The following is a 21,501-nucleotide window of genomic DNA, read 5'->3' as shown; positions in this document are numbered from 1 at the left end:
TTTGTGTGCTATACGTATTAACATAAATGTGGCTTCATCGATGGAATTGGGTAATGTTCCTCTGTATTTTGTGGAATATTTTGGACAATAGTGGTACTTGGTATTAGGAAGTGCTGATAGAATTTTCCACTAAAATCATTTGGTTCTGGGATCTTTTCCCAATTGGGAGCATTTTAATAAATGTATCTAATTTTTTAAGTATTCATGGTATATTTTAGATATTTTATCTGACCTTGACTTAACTTTGGTAACTGCTCCCTGTATAGAAAATTCATCATTTGATCCAGATTTTCTACTTTTCTTGAATATAAATTTCAGAAATATGGTATGATGATGTTTTGAGTTTCTGCAGATTCTGTTGTTTTGTTTCCCTCTCCTTTCTGATTTTGTTATTTGGATACTTTCTCTGTGTCCTTTTGTTATTCTAGCTCAGGTTTATCTATCATGTTGATTTACCCTTGGATCCAGATCCTGGTTTTATTGATTTTTTTGTAGAGTTCGTTTTGTTTCTCCTTAGTTTATTTCAGAGCAGAGTTTGATTATTTCCTGCCTTCTGCTCCTCTTTGGTGTATCTGCTTCTTTTTGTTTTTCACCTTTATATATGTTGTCAAGCTGCTAATGTATGCTTTCTCCAGTTTCACTTTGGATATTCTCAGAGCTTTGAGTTTTCCTCTTAGCTATACTATCATTGTGTCCCAAAAGTTTGAGTTTGTCGTGCCTTTCTTTTCCTTAAATTCTAAAACATTTTGAATTTTTTTCTTTAGTTTTTCCTCTACCAAGTAATCACTGAGTAAAATATTGTTCGACGTCCATGTGTATTTGGGCTTTTTGACATTTTTGTTGTTATTGAAGTCCAGCCTTAGGTCATGGTGTGTGAGAAAATGCATGGGATTATTTCACTCTTTTGTATCTGGTGATGCCTCTTTTATGACCAACATTATGATCAGTTTTGGAGAATGTGCCATGAGTTCCTGAGAATAAGGTATATTCTTTTGTTCAAGAATGAAATATTCTATATATATGCTTAAATCCATTTGTTTCAAAATCCGTTAATTTCTCTGTGTCTCCCTTTTCCCAATCCATGATCTGGCCATTGCTGAGTGTGGGTTGTTGAAGTCTCCCACGACTATTTCATTAGCCTGAGCTTTAGTACAGTTTCCTTTATAAATTTAGGTGCCCTTGGATGTAGCATATATATATATATATATATATATATATATATATATATATATATATATATATATTCAGGATAGAGAATTGACCCTGGTGAAATTTTTTTCTTTGATGAAGAGTCCTTTGTAATCTTTTTTTTTATAACCTTTGGTTGAATTAGATACTGGAATATATGCTCCAGGATGTTTCTTAGACCATTTTCTTGGAAAATTGTTTTCCAGCCATTGATTCTGAGATACTATCTTTGTTACTCAGCTGTGTTTCCTTTGTGCAACAAAATTCTAGTTCTTCTTTATGTATGCAGTCTGTTAGTCTCTGTCTTTTTTATTGGTGAATTTAGCATTGATGCTAAGAGGTATTCAGGAATTATTATTATGGTTTTCTGTTGTTATTTTTTGGTAGAGGTGGAATTATGTTTGTGTGACTCTCTTCTTTTGGGTTTGTTGAAAGTGGATTATTTTCTTGCTTTCTATAGGGTGTAATTTCCCTCCTTGTGTTGGAATTTCCCATCTATTATCTTTTGTAGGGCAGGATTTGTGAAAATATAGTGTGTAAATGTAGTTTATCAAAAAATATCTTGGTATCTCCAGCTGGGATAATTGAAAGTTTGCAGGGGATAGTAGCCTGGCTGGCATTTATTTTCTCTTAGTGTTTTATAAAATCCACTCTGGATCTGACTTTCATAGTCTCTGGTGAGAAGTCTGGTGTAATACTTATAGGTATGCCTATATATGTTACCTGACTTTTTCGCTTACTGCCTTTAATATTCTTTCTTTGTTTTGTGCATTTGGTGTTTTGACTATTATGTGAAGGGAGAAATATCTTTTTGGTCCAATCTATTTGGAGAAATGTATGATACTTTTATTTTTATAGGCATTTCTCCCTTTAGGTTAGGGAAGTTTTATCCTATAATTTTTGATGATATTTACTGGCCCTTCTTTATGGGAATCTTCGCTGTCTTTTATACCCATTATCCTTTGGTTTGATCTTCTCATTGTGTCCTGGATTTCCTGGTTGTTTTCCATTAGGAGCTTTTTGAGCTTTCCATTTTCTTTGATGGTTATGTAAGTGATTTCTACAGTATCTTCTGCCCCTGAGATTTTTATCCTTTATCTCTTGTATTCTCTTTCTGATGCTTCTATCTATGACTTCTGCTTTTTTATTGCTTCTATTTCCACTTATTGATCCTAGATTTTTTTTTAATTCCTTCATCTGTTTGACTGTATTTTCCTGTAATTCTTGAAAGAATTTTGTGTTTCTCCTTTAAAGGCTTCTACTTTTTTACCCATGTTGTCCAGTATTGCTTGAAGAGTTTTATTTGCTCCCTACTCAATATCCTCTTATCATCATCATGAAAAATGATTTTGAATCTACATCTTGCTTTTTCAGTTTGTTGGGATATCCAATATTTGCTTTCTTGGGATAAGGAAGCTCTGATGATGCCAAGTAGTTTTGGTTTCTGTTGCTTAAGTTCCTGTGCTTGACTCTTGTCATCAGGTTTTCTCTGGTGTTTTGTGGTCTTGCTGTCTCTGACAGTGGCTTGACCGTCTTGTAAAACTGTTTGTCACTGTTCCTATAGACTTCTTTTCTCCCACCAAGATGTGGGTACAGAGATATGTAGGACCAGATCAACAATCGGTGCAGGCAGAAACAGGAAGTGTCCTGTCCCAGACTACTCTTGTTTTCTGTGTCCTGAGGTCTCCAGCCTGGTTGCTTGGAGAAGAGGGGTTGGTCTCGCCTGTGTTCTCAGTTGTGTTACTTTTCCTGGCCACTGGCTTTCATCTCTGGACACAAGTAGATACTGGAAGGATCCACTCCCTTACTTTTCCTAGGTTCCTGTATCCATAGGGCTCTATGCAGCTCCCGATCAGCAAAGGAATATGAGCAGAGTTAATGGTTTCCCCTAAGTTCTTAGAATTGTCCGTGATTCTGGGAGTCCAGCTTTCTCCCCCAACAAATTTGGGTACAGTGTGCTATTGTACTATGTCATTTCTGGGCACAGCCAGAAAGAGGAAGCTTGTATCTTCTTGATAGTATCATCCTAATAAATGGACATATTAGGATAGGCATTTCCTGTGTATGAAATATATATTGAGGGGATTGTCATGGGGAGGTGGATACAAATAGATACAAAATACACTTGGATAAGCGTGGCATATTAAGATACATCCTAACTGAATCTGTGGAGAAGAATGACAGAGACTGTATTATGTAAGATGGATTATGAAATTGAGTGGAAAAATTATTCTAATAAACATAATATAATTTTATATTGAATACTCTACATCATTTATTTATATAACACTTCTTCACTAGGCATCTATAATTTCATCGATTATGATACATTATGGATGCTAATAAGAAAAAAACCGAATCTTCCATAAACAGGCATTTTAGATATTTGTTGCATCTTAAGCAGAACCATGGATAATTCAGAGAACATAGGAGAAATCATTACCTCTGCTCCCTTAATGTAAAGGGAGAGAAAGAACTTAGAGTGTTGTCAAGCTTGTGCTCACAGGTACTTACTTATATAATGGGTCTAAGGTCTTTATTTTCAGTGAGCTTGGTTTTGGTGGGGGTAATCTGAGATTGAATTTTGTAATTTATTTCCGTGTTTTATAACTTATTTTACTATTTCATTAATCTTTTATAAAGATTTATATTTTATTCAGTTTGTTTATTTTATTTATATTTCATTTCAGCATTTCTGCTGAGAATAGATCTCTCCAAAATAAATGAACTAAAGAAACCGATTTTGATATTTTACTAACATCCCAGATTACCGCAGACGATGTGGCTATTTGATTATAGGAGAGCACTAACTATGCTTCCTTTGGTATAGAATATGAAGTTGAAACCAAAGCACAAGTTAAATAATTCAAATAAGGTATTAGCTATAATGGTGAATTTTGTAATTGGATGGATTCATTATCATTATAATTAGACCTGATATGATGTAGAGAATTACAAAGAGCTAATATGTGACCATTTCAATAAAACACCTAATATACAGTGACTAATTTCAGTTTCATTGACATTTTGGTTGGGTCACAAGCCTTTAACAGCTGAGGTATTTTTGTAGCCTCTTATGTGGAGTTCTCATGCACACTAAATGTATTAACCCTATAGTATGCAGGAGAGTTCAGAAAGCTCATGGCTAAAGTATTACATCTAGATATTATAAGCATAGAAAAACTATTGTTCTAAAATAATTTTAATTAATTTGATAATTAATTTTTCCATAAGTAAGAGTAAATCCTAGGAAGAGAGAGACTTCTTTGTATCTTACTTGAAAATAAGTGATAGGTAAAAAGTATACAGGTGGTCAATTTTTTAAACACTGTTTGACTTTTACTTTACTAGAGATTACTATCTGCATCACCATAAATAGTATAGTCAAATCACCAGACAGAAATATACAGTATAAATGTAAATATGTGAATGTTTGGTAACTGTTTGTGTCCTCAATGAAATAATACCAGGGAAAAAACTATCATCCAAAGAGCCAAAACAGAAGGGTCTCCATGATGTGCATCATAAAAGTAAATTAAAGAGAAATCAGTTGCCAAAACAGTGAGCATAAAACGATGTAGAGACATAGCCATCGAGCTAAGGGTGCTATATAATATTATCAGCAGAGTTTGTGCTTGTTGGCTAAGCAGGGTTTTTTAAAACACATATACAAATGTAATGGGTAGTGCATAAAATAGAAGAATGGGTAGCATTATAGCACTGTGGCTATAATGAACTAAATTAATTCCCAAATAATCACTTTCCTCTAAAATAATCCAGGTACTAATTCTGATGTCATAGAAATGCTCTCAGATAGTATTGGGATATATTAAATTTGGGGATTGCAAAACGGTTCCCTGGCTAAGGGTTGTTGTTTGCCAAGCTGAGCTTGACCTGCTGAGATCAATCCCTGTGACCCACATGGCAGAAGCTAGTAAGTCACTTCTGAAAATTGTCCTCTCAACTAACTAGAATACTTTATCATTTGAGCACACAACTAATGAATAAACAAATGTAAGGGGAGAAGAAAAGTAAATGAGTAAATACTATCACTGTGGGGAACGGAGAAAGGAGATGTGGGAGCAGTCACAGAGAGCATGGAAAATCTCGTTATTTCAGCTGCATCAATACATGAGACCTCTTGCGGAAATATGTTCACAATATACATTTTCTTATGCTTGTTATTCTCTATAAATTGTTAATTTTAATTATTCCAGAAAAACTAAAAATTGAAAAGGTAAGGATATCATGTTATTCTAGAAGTTATGATCTCTGCAAATTTCATAAATACCAAAAAAAATAGAATCTATACACTTAGACATTGAAAACTAATAACTCTATAGAACAGCTCATACACGAGAAACAGTGATGAGCAATACCCAGGCTCCATGCAGGTTGAAGAGCCTTGGATCTACAGAAGACTAAAAGGAGTAAAAGTTAAAATAAGAAGAGAAAAGTATGCAGGCATAACAATTAAGGAATTGTAGAATGAGAACAGTAAAAAACTCAACCAAACAAATGTCAGGCATGATAAATAAAAAGAAATCTGAACCCAGTTGATCAAACTGAACCCGGCAAACAGCAGAAACACAGTTCCTAGAAGCATCCAGAAAAGAAACAGCAATTTCCCACGAAAGAGGGATGGCAATTGACATAAATGCCAAAATAGTCTTCAAAAACATCCTCCAAAAATGAAAGAATGTAGCTATCTAATGAAAACTCCATGAATTATGGAAACTATCTTTCAGGAATGTGTTTAAGGAACATGTATGGCTTCACATTGGAGAAGGATGTCGACAGTATTGTAATCCACACTCAGTCTTAGCCACAGCTCAGCAACAGCTCCTTATGTCACCTGACAGAGGAATGATAAATTGTGTGAAAGAACCTGTGAAGGTCTGACCCAAAGGTTCTAAGTTTGTATCTGCTAATATTCCAAGGAGGTAATCTGTAAATCCCAGGAATACTATAATGATATAAAAGAAAGCCATTTAAAATAAAAATATACAACATATAAGGCCAGATATATCAAATGTTACTATGCTTTTTCTGGTTTAGAAAGTCAGAGATAAAGGTTAGAGTTTAGGAGATTTACATTTGAACACAAAACGAATTCTAAAAACTAATCACAGTTTGCTTATTTGAAAATCATTCAATAGAGAAGTACCTGAAATTTGAATGAAAAAATTCAGTTGTGAAGATCAAAGACATAACCTACTGTGTGCCAGGCAGGCCCTGATCTATATTTCAATCTCTTAGGATTTTGAGAAAAGTTCTCACGTTTTTCATGTTAAACTTGTACTAACTGCTCTGAAGCTCTCACATGTGAAGTTCTGGCCTCCTACTTGTCAGCCCTTTCTCAGATTTTATGGTATAACTAAAGGCATGTGTCATTACTAGTAAATGAAAGCAAAGCAAAGCAAATAAAACAAAACAAAACCACCTTTGAAATTATATATTTTTGTAGTGTGTGTGCCTTCATGTATGAATGTGTGCATCTCTATGTTTATTTGCATATATGTCTGAAGATGTATATGTTACACTTCACAGGTGTATAACTAGAATCCAACTTTCCAGCATCGAGTCATGGACCCAATGATGTCATGAAACTTGCACAGCAGTTACTCTTAACTTAAATCCATTTGAATTCCCTTCCAACATTTCTTTTAAAAGCAAATTAATTTACCACTAAAGAAATGATGTGAAGTTTAAATGTATCAGTATATTTTCCAGGATGTCTACATAGTTTATATTAAAAAAAAAAAACAACTGAGACACTAATTTCACTTTTTTTTCATGTCCGTACATGAAAAATCAAGCAATGGTGTCTATAAATCAGACCTACAGATGAGAAAGGATGATGATGCATCTTAGTTCAGAGGGGACACTCAAGCTTAGTTTGCCTTTCACAGTAAGGTAAGTTCTTGTCCCAACTTTATATTTATAACAGACTTAATTTCTAATCTACATACAGACACAATAATTTTACCTATACGCTATTTTATTCCTCATGAAAATGTAGAATATTCAGGGTTATGTTTCAGAAAGTAAGTTATTTTATTTCCTTGGAGTTAAAGAATAATACATTCTATTTCTGATTCCACATAATCAGAAATTAAAACATGGCATAACATATTGAGAAATAAATAAAAATAAATATTTGACATAAAAATAGTGGTGATCATTTCAGGACATATCAGAGCTAAGTTGCATGGTTAGAAATGTTTATGTCCCGTTTTTCAATATGTATATTTTTACGTTTATTGTTTTCTTAATTACCAAATGGTAACATCCTCTGCCCTTCTGTTTCTTTATAAAGGTTATATTTTAAAATGCTGAAATGTTTAAGATGAATTCAGTAAATAATTGGCCTACAATAAATATTGATTTGAAGAATAGATCACAAAACTTGATAGTGAGAAACTCAAGGAGAGAGGATGGGGATTCTTTTGTATTTGGAGATGCAACATTGTGATTTGCTACAGAACTGGACTATTGTGAAACCTCTGTCCAGGTGCAATGCAGTAGGGGACACTGAAACAACACAATAACAGTGCGATTCATGTCTGTATCAGTTAGTTGGAACAGACATTCTTTGTACGAATGATCAAAATAATAAAAGGCTCATTGGGTTCCTTAACCCAATGCATATTTTACATATAGATTTGGAAGTTCTTGATATTATAGTTGACATAAAAGACCTTCTCTGACCTAGACTGAAACATACCTTATAAATCTAAAATCTTGTCCCGAGTCTAATGACAGAATAAAGAAAGTCATGAAATGTAGTTACAGTGCTGGCCATTTGTATAAAAATAAATTCCACATTCTGAAGTGCATTGGAAGAGCCGAGGCGACATGCTAGATTATGAATGGTTGACTGTAGCAGAAGGTGATTGCTTGTCAACCCAAGTCACAGTGACTCTCTTTGGAAATGTCTCACTGCACATCACACATCAGAGGAGGTGCTATGTCTAAACATCGTAGGGCAACTGCCTTCCTGAAATGCAGAAAAATAAGTGAGAGAGGTTTCCATTGCACAGACATACTCTGGCAAGAGACAGAAGAACAGTATGTCACAGATCAAAAAAAAAATTCCTCCAATTATCAGTTACCCTAGTCTATGTCACAGGTGAGAAAATGTCCTCAATTATCATTCTGCCTAGTCTAAGTCACAGATGAGAAAATGTCCTCAATTATCAGTGTACATACTCTATGTCACAGATCAGAAAATGTCCTTCAATTATCAGTGTACCTAGTGTATGTCACAGATCAGATCAGCCTCCTATGGGGCTCTAGCATTTATATGTTCTCTGAAAAGTCTCCAGCATTCCAAATGTTACACACGTGCAAAATCTATCTGCTGGTCGCAAAATCACGCCCCTGCTAGAGCACGAGGCAAATCATAGTCAGCCACTGTTGAGAATTGGAAGCAACCCCATACCCCACAGCCTGGATTAAAACAAAAATATAGTCTTATAATATTTCTATGTTTTTAAATACACCAAAATTCTTACTGCAAATAGCCAGTTTCATTTGGATATTAGTATAATTGGTTTTCTATCCTTTAATGCACGGAGGGCTCCTGATTAATTTGAATCAGTCTTGCTAGCTTTGTTCTGTGCATGTCACTGGTGTTGAGGTGCATCAGAAGACTCACTGAGACACACCAAACATCTTCTGAAGAAAGATTTTTTTTCTGCCTGTCAAAAAGAGGAAGGTATCCAAGACAATTTCATCTCTCTTCCTCTTCCTCCCATCCAGTGTTGGGGTTCTGCTGTGCTGTCAGTTGTGGGGGTATAATTGATCGTTCCCACATGCCTTGTAAACCTTGGGCCATTATCTTTCTGGGCCAGGCTTCAGATAATGGCCATACATCAAGTTTTGCTACTACCTAGCCCTGAGAGAGAGCATGAACACATAACCAGCTGAAATGGGCTGAAAGTGCCATTGTGACTGAACGGAGGATGTTTGAGGCATCTTTATCTAATAACCACCATTTGTGATAATAAAGATTTCGAATCAAAGCCGATGAGTCAAGTTCTTTTCTTTTAATCTGCTTCTTCCAATAGCCCTATACATCCGTAACCCATTTTACTGCCGTCTCTTCTACTGAGAGCGGAGGCAAAGGATTTCTATTCTCCCCAATGTCCCCACAGACTCAGTACTGATTCCTTTGGGCTCTCCGTGGAAGGGTACATTTAAGCCTAAACCCGCAGGCACCTTTTGGCCGGGGGGTTGTGTGGGGTTGAATGTCTCATTTTGTGTGTCGAGCTTGCGCTCAGTTCTCACATTACGTTCTTTTATCCGCGTGCTCGCCCACCCCGAATCATTTCAGACAATGTTGTACCTGCTTTCTTTTGCCAGGTGGGGCTTCTGTTCTCTTCTTGTCTCTTGGACTTCACGGAAAGTTTGTCACCCACAAGTCCCCTGAAATAATTGACAAGGTAAAGCACATCATTAGGTGATCAGCAGGGGTTTTCAGAACTAACAGGCACAGCGGAAGAAATATTGGTAAGATTTATTAAGTCATGAAGTAGTCCCAGGACTAACTATATATGAAAATAAAAAAAAAGAAACCCAGCTTAAATAACAATGCACATGCGCACACACACAGAGACACACAGTCCTTCTACACAAGCATGCACTCGCACTCAGGAGTTCACAGTTCACAGACAGGTGTCATCTTCTTCTGTGTTCTGACTGTATTCACAGCTGGCTGAACTTACTGTGGTAAAGACCGCCACCTATTTGATTATTAACCCTGCCTTTCCTCCTGGGCATCCAGCTCAGTGATATTGCCTGGCATCCGTGGACTGAGTGCCAATGGAATGTTCAGTGTATATGACTGATTACTGGCAGCCTCCTCTCCAGCCCCTCGTGTCCTTTCTCCCCTCCTTTCTTGGCGAGCTCTTTGGGCTCTTAGGCTCAAAGTAGGACAGAGCTATGGGGAAGGGGAAACCTGGGTCCCAGGAGACAATGTGGAGCCATGTTAAGAAGGTAAATGCAGCCAGAGAGGAGGTCTGTTCCCTGGGTTGGCAGCTGATATCTCAAAGGCTCTTTTCTGAGTCATTTATTGACTTCCTCTTCAGAGATAACTCTACTCGGAGAAGCAATCCTCTCTGTACCTCACCAGCTGGAAAGGAGCTTTCTTTATTGAATTTCCACATTTCATTTTTCATTTTTGTAATGTATGCATCACGTGTACTCACGGTCGTGTGCACATGTTTGTGGAGGCTGAAAGACTGGTGTCAGTCTCGGGAACACCACCCACATCATCTGAAACAAAGTCTCCCATTGTCCTGTATCTCACCAGTTAGGCAGGATAGGCTGGCCCCCCAAGTCCCAGGATCCACCTGTCTCTATACATCACCACGAGATTAATAATATACAGTGTGCACACACACTCCCGGCATTTCCTTAAAACTAAGAGCTCGGACTTATGGACTAAAAGGTTAAAATAATCATGGGACTAGATAGATAGCTCACCGGTTAAGAGCACTGACTGCTCTTCCTAGACATCCTGAGTTCAAATCCCAGAAACCACATGGTGGCTCACAACCATCTGTAATGGGATCTGATGCCCTTTTCTGTTGTGTCTGAAGATGGCTACAGTGTATTCATAAATAAAGTAAGTAAATAAAAAATTGAATTCAGTGTTTTTGTGGCTTTCATAGGGCTGCCTCCTTCTCTTCTCTTTCTTCTTCTTTTCCTTTTCCTCCTTGTCTTCTAAGGCTTACATATATATATATATATAGTATAGGGCTGTTTTATATGCATGCATGTATATGTACCTGGGTATGCCTGGATCTCAGGGAAGCCAGCAGAAGGTCTTCCCTGAACCCAGATTTACAGATATGTGGGGGCTGCCATGTGGGTGCAGGACATCAATCCTGAGTCCCCTGCAAGAGCAGCCCATGATTTTAGCTGCTGAGCCTTCTCTCCAGCCCACAGTGGGGTCTGATCCGTAACGGCAGAAGGGATCGTGTTCAGTCTTTCTGATCTGGTAGGAGGTGGATTCCAGAGTGATCATGATAACTCCTGAATGAGAAAGGAAGGATGGGGTAGAAGGCTCGTTTCCTACATCCTGCAAGGAAAAGGCATCTAGGTTTATAGTTACTGGAGAAACAGGGACAGCCTCATGCATACATCAGTCACCTATTAGAGTAAATGTCGACTGGATTGTCCTCTTCTCTGCTTAACAACACTAAAGTAAATGGCTCATAAAGTAGAATTATGTCCCCCCACCCCTTTAACAAAAAGAACTTAGACGTGCAAATGTTTTGACAATTAAAGGGTAGGTAATGAGAGAAATATGATGCCTGTTTTGACTGAAGGTTGACACGGCTTCTGTAAGCATTTGAGTTGGGAACTGCAGTGGATGTTTGGGTTTGTTACTTCTGTCCTCTGTCTGGTGGCTTGCACTGCTTGAGTGCCATCAGCCTTATGAAGATCAGAGTGTGTTGTGGTTAAGGTGGGATAACTGGAGCTTAAAAATTCGTTAATGACTAGAAATTGGAGAAGGGGGGAAGGTGGCCGCTATCTGTTTAATGAGATCTGGAATTTTCCTTGAGTTCTTTTACAGCAAGATGCTGAGTTTTGTGCAGCAGGCTCAATGCTGCGCTGTAGGCAATACTGTATCCCTCTCTGTCAGTTAAAAAGAGAAAACTGAGAAAACACCACGTGAGCAGCAGACATGCTCCAAGATTGGGTCTTTTTATATAGTTCAGAACCCACCTGTCTAGGGAAAGGTTCCACCCATGATGGGCTTGACCCTCCTAAGTCAGTGAACAATCAAAGCAGTTCCTCATAGACATGTGCACAGACTCACAAACCTCTGGGCAGTGCAGCTGAGGCAGGGGCATTATTGAGATATTTGGGTTTCTTTCGTCTTGTGGCTCTCTTCTTTCTTTCTTGACTCAGAACCTTCTGTTTGGTTACTAGGTGGGGGAAGGGAGCACACACAGGAAATGTACTGCAGAGTCCAGCTTCACCTCTGCCTCTGGTCCTCTCGTTGGCCCTGTGGGAAGTGTTAAGTTCCTCCTCTCTTTCTGTTCCCACTTCCAAATGTTATAACCGCTGGGTCATTAGCACTCTTTCTTGTCCGTGGAATAAGGACAGAAATGACTGTGTCATCTCCTCGGTAATGCCGACTGTCCATCCTTCTCATGAGCCTTCCCAGGTCACTGTGGCTTACAGTGATAGAAGAGACAGAAGCTGCAAGCACAGGCTCCTGGGAGTCTGTGAGGCATCAGTCCTCCCTGCTGCCCCATGGAGTCTGTTCTAGTATCCTTTCTGTGGCTCTGATAAAACGCTTGGATGGAAAGTAGTGTAGGGGAGGAAAATGTTTTGACTTCAACTTTCAGGTCATGGAGGGGAGTCAGAGTAGGAACTAAAACAAGGTCTTGAGGCTGATGCACCAAGGGACTCTGCTTGATGGCTTTCTCCAGCTCAACTCGCTTTCTTATACATCTCAGAGCGACCTGCCTAGGGAATGGTGCTGCCCATGGTGGGCTTGGCCCTCCTAAGTCAGTCAACACTCAAGGCAATTACTCATAGGCCTGCCCACAGACCAACACAATAACACAATAAGACATTTGCTAAGCCCCCCTCACGTGTGTGTGTGTGTGTCTGTCTTTCTGTCTTTCTCTCTCTTCAAGTGATGCTGAGTTGATCAGAGGCTATAGTTAACCAGTTTATGCTAGCTGCAGCATGCATATTGCTTTCTTCATTCTGTAGACTCATAAACAGTGCAGAGATGTGCCCCATGGTGAATCATACCCAAGTCTCACCAGGAACTGATTTAGATGAGATTTTTGGTTCAGGAGTGAGTCAGCACTCTGAAGTATGTGGCTATGAAAATGACAAGCGTTTTGGATGCCAGAGGGTAGAATTGGATTGAGTTGCATTCTCTTTAAAAAGATACGCTTGCATCTGTGATGTCAATGGCATGGTGGGTTCCATGGGAAGGAAGAGGAGACAAATTACTTTTCAGAAAGAACTTTATGAGGAAAAGGTCAGCACCACAGACAGCCATCACAGCCATGATCAGGCCCTGAAGCAGCAGTGAAAAACCTCTGGCCCTGATGGGGAACTTCCTTAGGAGAGATGGTGGCCAAAGGGAGCTGTTTTGTCCTCACTCTTTTGGCTTCAGTGTCTCAGCATGGGCAGCAACAGCATTTGTTCTGGGAAAAGCGAGGTCTGACAGAGTCCCTGAAGTGGCCCTCCTGGATCTTACACCCTCTGGAAGACCAGTCTTGCAGCTGGTCCTAGTTGGACTCTGCTCCCTGCTGGGGACAGATTCTACTGAGTGAGGCCCGAGACGTGGGATCTAATCCCCCATCAATTGTTTTAGACGTGTTTACTTTTTCTCATGCATTGCTTTAGAACAGGCCTGTTTATCAAGGACCACTGGTCCGTGTAATTCATCAGCTAAGGAAAATGCTCAAATGGCTTTCTTTCAGACTAGCAGGATTTTAAAAGGTGGTTATTTAATTACAGGCTGCTCGTGAGAGGGACAGATAAGCCTAATAGAGCATTTTATTTAGTGGGGCAATGACACCTGAGGGACAGCAGAAATGTCTGTGTCTCTGTGTGTGTGTGTGTGTGTGTGTGTGTGTGTGTGTGTGTTGACAGCAGTAACACTGTCAATTTCTCCCTGTCTACTCTTCACGTTTGATGCTAACTTGGAACTTTTAGTGTGACTTCAACCTCAACCCTACACCTCTGCCTCCTTCTCTTTTCCGCATCCTTCTCTCCTTTTCTCCATCCTCCAGGGAGGGACACCAGCTTTCAGTTCACAGTGTAAGAAAGCCCAAGTCTTGAAGATGCAGGCAATCTTCTCTGTCCCTCACGGGCTGCAATCAGAACATGTCCACCTTTGAATTAGTTCTCCTGATAAAAGAGACACTCTGTTCTGGGTGTAAGCACAGAGGCATGTGGGGATGGAACCGTTTCTGTGAGAGAATATCCCTTTGGACACTGAGACACACAAACAGCAGAAGGCAGGGCATGAAGGTTTCGATAGACCATATCCTGATGGGGACTGGGAAGACAGCTCAGTGGGCAAGAGCCTTTGCTCTGCAAGCCCAAAGAGTTCAAATTCTCTCTGCACCTTTGTAAAACTCCATGCATGGCTAATCATGTCTGCAACATGGTAGGGTGGAGGCAGGTGGATTGCCAAGAATATCCTGGCCAGCCACACTAGTCAAAATGGTGGGCTGTGGTTCACTGAGAGACGGAGAGTAGTGAGAAAGGAAATGCACATTCTATTTATTTCTGCATGTATGTACACATGTATGTGCCCTCATACTTGTGAAAAGGCACTCAACTCATACACACACATGACTCCCCCAACCACACCCCTGTCGATCCCTGAGTTCAGCCGCTCTCTAACCTATGTGACTGATTATTCTAGCAACATGAAATTTTACATTCTCCTTTTCCTGTAAACCCCATTTTCTCTTCAGTTTACAAACACAAGAAACTAAACTTATGATTTCCCAGGCCCGGGATTGTGTGTCATAGCTTTTGGTCTTTCTGGAACAGCATCTGTCTATCAACAGAGGGACTTCAACAGAGGGGCTTTCCGACTTACCCTCAGTGACATGGAGCCATTTGCGGGTTTTAACCGGTGACTGGTGTACTCATTTTTCCTTTTGAGAAGTAGATTGTACAGAATGTACAACATCACTCGGTTACGGGATGAACAACACATCAGAGCCTGGGAACAGTGAACAGATTGTCACTGCGGTTTTGTGTATGTGGAGCATGTTAAGACAGTGGATCTGAGAGAGAGAGAGAGAGAGAGAGAGAGAGAGAGAGAATGAGCTTGATCTTAAAATATCTGTTCAATGTATAATGTGATCAGAACTCTACACCTCATACTTCAAATGTATACAGTCTCCATTTGTCATGCATACTCGATGAATCTCAAAAAGAAAGGTAAAGGGGAGTTGGGACAGAAAGTTCTGGAAGGGGCTAGGGAGAGAGTCTAGCAGTTAAGCACTTGCTCCCCAGAAACTTACATAGATGCCCCGTGGATGTGGAGACCATCCTATAATTCCACCTTGGAAGGCAGAGGCAGGATGCCTAGAGCACGCTGTCTGGAAAGGTGACCCACACCAAAAGGAGCTTTGCCTGTGAGTGAGAGCTGCTGCCACAGTGAATAAGACAGATAAGACATTAAGGATATTTCCTGAATATACTGTGGGATTCCACATGTGTGTGCATGCACATGTGTTAACTGGGTGACTAATGAATTCTCTCTCTCTCTCTCTCTCTCTCTCTCTCTCTCTCTCTCACTGTCACACACACACAGAGTCTCTCATAAACACACACATACACACACAAACACACACACACACACACACACACACACACACAGAGAACAAAAAAGTTAAGATCTGGAAGAGGGAGGCCCAGACTGGATGGATAAAGTCAGAAATAACAAATTGCGTTGGAACTCGCTGTGAAGGAAGAGAGGGACCAGAAGGAGAGTTGTGAGTGTGGCTGTCTGCTTGTGCCAAAGTGTAAGGCCATATAAACCCAGTGCCACCTCCTCCAGGTTCTCAAAGCCACAGCTCTAGCTGAGGTATAGTTAGTCAGTGATGTCGGCTGTGTGTGTGTGTGTGTGTCTGTGTCTGTGTGTGTGTGTGTGAGTGTGTCTGTGTGTGTGGTCACTTTTGGGGGTGAATGTGACCACAAGCCCATGCTCATCAGTTCGCGATCCCAAAAGTGCTTTGCGCCCCATCTTAAGTCATCACAGCTCTCAGTGCCTGAGGTTAACTGACTTCCAGAAAGCACCTTAGTAGGGCTGACTAATGTTTCATTACGTCACAAGGACATTTTCTTCTGTAGATAAAATAAACACATATACTTTAGAATGGACAGAGACTTGAAAAATGGAAGTGGAAAAAAATATCACTACCGAGTTTGCATTAAAAAACACATTTATTTTAGAATTCTCCAGGATAGCTGCAATTTCCCATATAACCTACACATGATTTCCATATATTAGCGTCTTACATTATCATATGAAAATAATTAGGAGAAATTAACCTTTGGGAAAAAAAAAGTACTTTTTTCCTTCCCAGCTCCCTCTCCCACAATGACAACTATGAAACTGATTATTTATTAACAAATTCCTAAGCCACAAACTTTGGCTCATTCCCGGACTAACTTATTTAACCCATTCAAACTATTCTGTGTCTTCTACATGGTTGTTTACTGCGCTTTCATCCCCTTTCTTAGCATCTTCCTCAACATCTCCTTTAGCATCTGCTGCAGCGGCCCTCCCTGGGTCTCCTTTTATACACTATTTCCCAGAATCCTCTCTTCCTGCCAGTGTCTCGCCTTCTATTTCCTGCCTCAGCTCATAGGTCATAGACTTTTTTATTGACAGGTGATGCTTAGAAGAGATTTTCTCTACAAACCTCGGTGCATTAACATCAACTAAATGACTCATTTTAAGTTCTCGTTTTTACTTTTGTTCATGGGTCTTTTTTTGTGTTATGTCATGTGGCTGCAGAACCTGCAAAGGCCAGAAGAGGGAGGCAGATCTCCCAGAGCCAGAGTCAGTTGTGAGAATGCTAAGGGTTCTGAGGAGCTGAGCCATCTCTCCAGCCCCTAAATGACACAATTTTGTAACAATAAGGGGAAAACTGGACACTACTACTCCTATGCCTTTCACACTGTAGATTCCAGTCCACACTGTATTTAGAAGCTAAGTGTCCTGTAAATGAATTAAAGTTTTTTTATTCCCACTTCGGGGGGTACCTATCCCTGCGTTTCCCCTAGACTTTGAAGGTTGTCAAGGTATGAATGGCCCGTTTTCCTGGCTCTTTGCTTATGATCCACCTGTCTGGTCTACTGAGCCTCCGTACACTATCCTGTAGGTCCTCGATCTCTGATTACCCCCTCACCCTTGTAGATTCATGCATTTGAACACTGATTTACAATTTTTCTTGTGCAGCCGTAGGGAGGTTTGGCACCAACTGATTTCGTTCAGCCTCTACTATTTAACAGATAAAGATCCGCTGAACTTTAAAATATTCATTTGAATAATTTAATTTTATATAGATAGTATTACGATCTGGTGTGGAATTCAACTATTTCGCCACCAAGGAACTGACGTTTAGGACGTTGTGTAACCTTTTAAAAACCATTCTCTGGTTTTTAATTTTGGTGTGTGTGTGTGTGTGTGTGTGTGTGTGTGTGCGTGTGTGTGTGTGTGTGTTGATGTGTTTCACAGTGTCTAGGTTCCCATCTACAAAATCTGCACAGATAAATCCCAGAATAGACGGGTGTAGACTCTGGAAGCTCCCCTCCCCCAACTGAGGAACTACTGGCAACTGATGGCTACAGGGCAGAGGGCCCGTTTTCTTCACAGATGTGGACCTTGATGGCTGTCCATGTTCCCCTGGATGTTTGTACCCACCCCCACACATCTAGTCAGCACTAAATGGACTCAGCAGTTTCTATTAAAATGCAGATGGAATTAGGAGGGAGGGAAGGGGAGAGATTTGAAGGGAGGAGATGGGGATGGATTTACTCAAACACATTATGTGTATGTACCAAGTTCTTAAGGAAAAAAAAAATTAAAACAAAGTAAATAAATAAGTAAATAAATCTGCTCATGTGTGCACATGTGCATGGGTTTATGTGTGTGTGTGTGGGGGGGAGTTGCAGCACCCTGCTACAAGAGGATACCATGCAGTATCTTTCTCCATGTCTCTCTGCCATTTTCTTTTGATGCACTGTGGTGGTTTGAATATGCTTGGCCCCTGGGAAGTGCCACTAGTAGGAGGTTTGGCCTTATTGGAGAAAGTGTGTCACTATTTAGGTGGGCTCTGAGGGCTCCTAGTGTTCAAGCTCTGCCCAATGAGGAAGATGGATGCTCTTCCTGGCTGCCTGTGGCTGCAAGTCTCTTTCTGGGCTGCCTTCGGATTTAGATATAGAACACTCTCCAGCACCATGTCTACCTGGACTCTGCCGTGCTTCCCACTATGAAAATAACAGATTGAATCTCTGAAACTGTAAGCCAGCCCCAATTAAATGTTTCCTTTATTAAGAGTTGCCTTGGTCATGGTGTCTCCTTACAGCCATGGAACCATAACTAAGACAGGTGGTGTCTTTGCCTGATCCCAAACTCTCATATTTTCATCCAGGCTGGAAGCCAGCAGACCTTAGTGATTCTGTTTCCCCTTCCTGTCCCTGGGATTACAGGTTTCCCCTGCCTGTTTCATGATGACTGGGATCTGAGCTCAGGTCTGCTTAGGCAGCAAGCGGTTTCACCCACCAATCTTCCTCAGACCTATCATGTGGTTTTTATTGCTTACCAGACAATTACAGTCAATATGCAAACACAAATTAGAGATTGAAAGTGCATCTTGACTGCACTTTGTTTCGGTATATTTGAGTTGCTTCAGTGTCTTGATTTCACATTTTTTCGGTATATTTGAGTTGTTTCAGTGTCTTGATTTCACCTTGTTTCAGTATATTTGAGTTATTTTATTGTATTTGAATGAAAGCTGAGGATTGGGAGACTTAGCGCGAGATGGGAAGGAGAAAGTGAGGATGCAAAGATCTGTCAGATCCCTGCCACTTGCCCTTGCATTCAACATTTCATATTTAAAAACAACAACAATCACCACCAACGACAATACTCAACAACAAGGCATTAATACAACAGACTGGCAGAGAAGACACTAATGGGCATGACATATTTGTAACCTCACTTTCTCCCCTAAAGCCTCATGTATTGAGCCGATGGATTTTGTTTTCAAACCCTGATGGTTAATAACTAGATTGGAGCCCCATAACACTGTGATGAATGACACCTTGATCGATGGGATAGTCAGAGCTTGCGACTTTCTTTCCATATAAAATCAACACAGTAGGGAACTAATAATGACAGCTCACATATATAAATAAAAGAGCCTTTCACACTGACGATTGGAATTGTTACTATTTATCCCAGTTCTTTGCATTTTATTTTCATTACTGTGTTGTTTTCAGCGCCATGCTTGCCTCATAGAAAACTGTGCATTTTCTACACTATGTATCTTTATGGGGTGCACTCTGTAAGCTAAAGACAAAATCAATCCCTATCAAAGGGTTCCTCCCTGTCCTGTTTACAGAACTGAAATTGAACTGTTTTCACAAAACATTTCCCACTTGCCTGGCTCATTGAGTGTGAAATTTCCCCAGGGTCTCAGCTGTGGGAACACTTTGTGTCAAGCTGATGGCACTGTCTAGGAAGGTGGAGGAACCTTTCAGACTGTGCTATAGCAGAAGTAGGTCACTGGGGCAAGAAGGAGGGAGCTGGTTGGTTCGGACTGAACTCTTGGCTGCCTGATCCACCCAAATATAATCAAGGCTCATGCAGGCTCTCAGTGCCACAGATCAATACACTGTGGCCATGTGGTCATTGCCACGACAGTCTGAACCCAATGACTGTGACTGTGTGCCCTAAACAAACCTCTATTCCTTTATTTTGATTGTGTAATGATTTTGAAACCTTGACATGAAAATAGTGTAAGTGTACCTCTGCACGCGCGCGTGCGCGTGTGTGTGTGTACATGATTGTATTCAAGAGAAGGCTGTCCGATCTGCCATTTATTTTTCTACTGTGTGTGTGCTTTCGTATTTAAAATTGTTCTTAGGTTTCGTAAGAGTTTCCGTACAAGCTTCATTATTAGGGAGAGGATCTTCCAAATTCGTCTTCCTCTGGTCTCAAGAGATGAGAATGAGTCATTAGCATGGAGGGCTGAATGAGAGCTGCTGGTTGGGTCCCAGTGATGCTGTGGGGCCTAACTTTGTAAGCTCGGCCCTGTGCGCCAGCCAGAGCCTCTGTGTTCTTTGAGCCCCTCCTTTGGAGGTGAACTATGAATTGCTTGTACTGTTTGCCTAGCACTGAGCCTCTTTTGAAATTGTTTTCCCTGCCTCCCTAGACAGAGTGAATTGTGAAGTCCTTCCACATGGAAAACTGCTGTCCACATTGAACAGGGGAGAAGGGAGATTCACGGTAAAATACAAATGAAGAAAGCAGGAGTGACAGCCATGTATGCGAGACCCCGAGAGCTAAGGGGGTGCAGAAACATGCAGGTGGCTGCAGAACTTCCAAAATTTGGTTGACACTCATTCCTCCACAAAGCTCACCTAATTTAGCACCAAATATCCGGGTCTTTTGATGGGTGTCTTTCTGTAAGTCCTCAATTGGGCTGTGTGTGTCTTCCTGTATATCTCTGCATGTGTGTGTCTGTGTGTATGTCTCTGTGTCTTTCTCTCTTTCTGTGTCTGTCTCTGTCTCCCTCTCTCCCCCTCCCCCTCCCCTAGTCCCTCCCCATTGACTTCTCCTTCTCTCCTCTCTCTCTCTCTCTCTCTCTCTCTCTCTCTCTCTCTCTCTCTCTCTCTCTGTGTGTGTGTGTGTGTGTGTGTGTGTGTGTGTGTGTGTGTTTGTGTGTGTGTGGACGTTCAGAGATTGTCCTCAGGGACAAGTGGCACTTTAGCTACCAGTCTTTGGCAATTTTGCGGTGATAAATTCTGAAAACGAGGATGGTCTTCCAAGCCACCCCTTTTTCTGGCCTTCCCCGTACCACGTCTTCTGAATTCTCCTTTCTTGGTTTTACAGATTTCCTTATTTCGTTTTACCACACCCCACCTCCATGATTTTATTAGTTTGCTCTCATATAGTGGGAACCTCCGAAGTTTCAAAATCACTTCTTGTGCGGCGTTCTCCCGCCTGAGAAACCACATAATCTGGAAGCTTGTGCTAAACCTGGACACTTAAAAGTTACTAGTTATTAGAAATTGTGTTTAAATTTAAAAACCATTTCCTCACTTGTTTGGGCTCACCCGACACGTGTAGGCAGTGCTTACTGATTGATCATGGTGCCCTACACTTCCGACCTCACACAGACCCTGACGAGGATTACTTCCGGTGCTGTGTGACTTATTTCTTCTCCTTCCAATGAAGGTGCAGACTTGAGCCATTTCCGGTGTCAGCACTTTAATGACGTAGTTCTGGTTTCTCACAGGCTTCCTGCATCTAGGTTGAGTCCTTGACATGGGACATCCGGGACACAGCACAGCGTTCCGTCGGGCTGAGCAAGAGGGATCTCTGGTTTGGATTGTTTTCTCTGCCCAGAGCACATGGATTAAATTCGCAGACGCCATGAGTCTATAGTGGCTTCTGTGAACTCTTTGTGTTATTATCTTTTCAAATCCTCTTAGTTCTTGGCCGAGTCGCTGACAGCTGCCTCGCTCTGTGAACTGGCTGCCGTCGTTCTATTACAGCGATTTGATCGATGT

At 40.6% G+C, this 21,501-nt stretch overlaps 1 pseudogene; it reads right to left on the bottom strand.

The window, feature by feature from the left end:
• The window catches only part of LOC148002408 (spindlin-2-like), a 47,598-nt pseudogene that overhangs the window by 15,035 nt on the left and 11,062 nt on the right, over positions 1 to 21,501 (bottom strand).

The sequence above is a fragment of the Rattus norvegicus genome, chromosome 11 (assembly GCF_021556685.1).
Source record: "Rattus norvegicus strain SHRSP/BbbUtx chromosome 11, alternate assembly SHRSP_T2T, whole genome shotgun sequence".
Lineage (NCBI taxonomy): Eukaryota > Metazoa > Chordata > Mammalia > Rodentia > Muridae > Rattus > Rattus norvegicus.
This window is presented reverse-complemented; position numbering and strand designations above follow the sequence as displayed.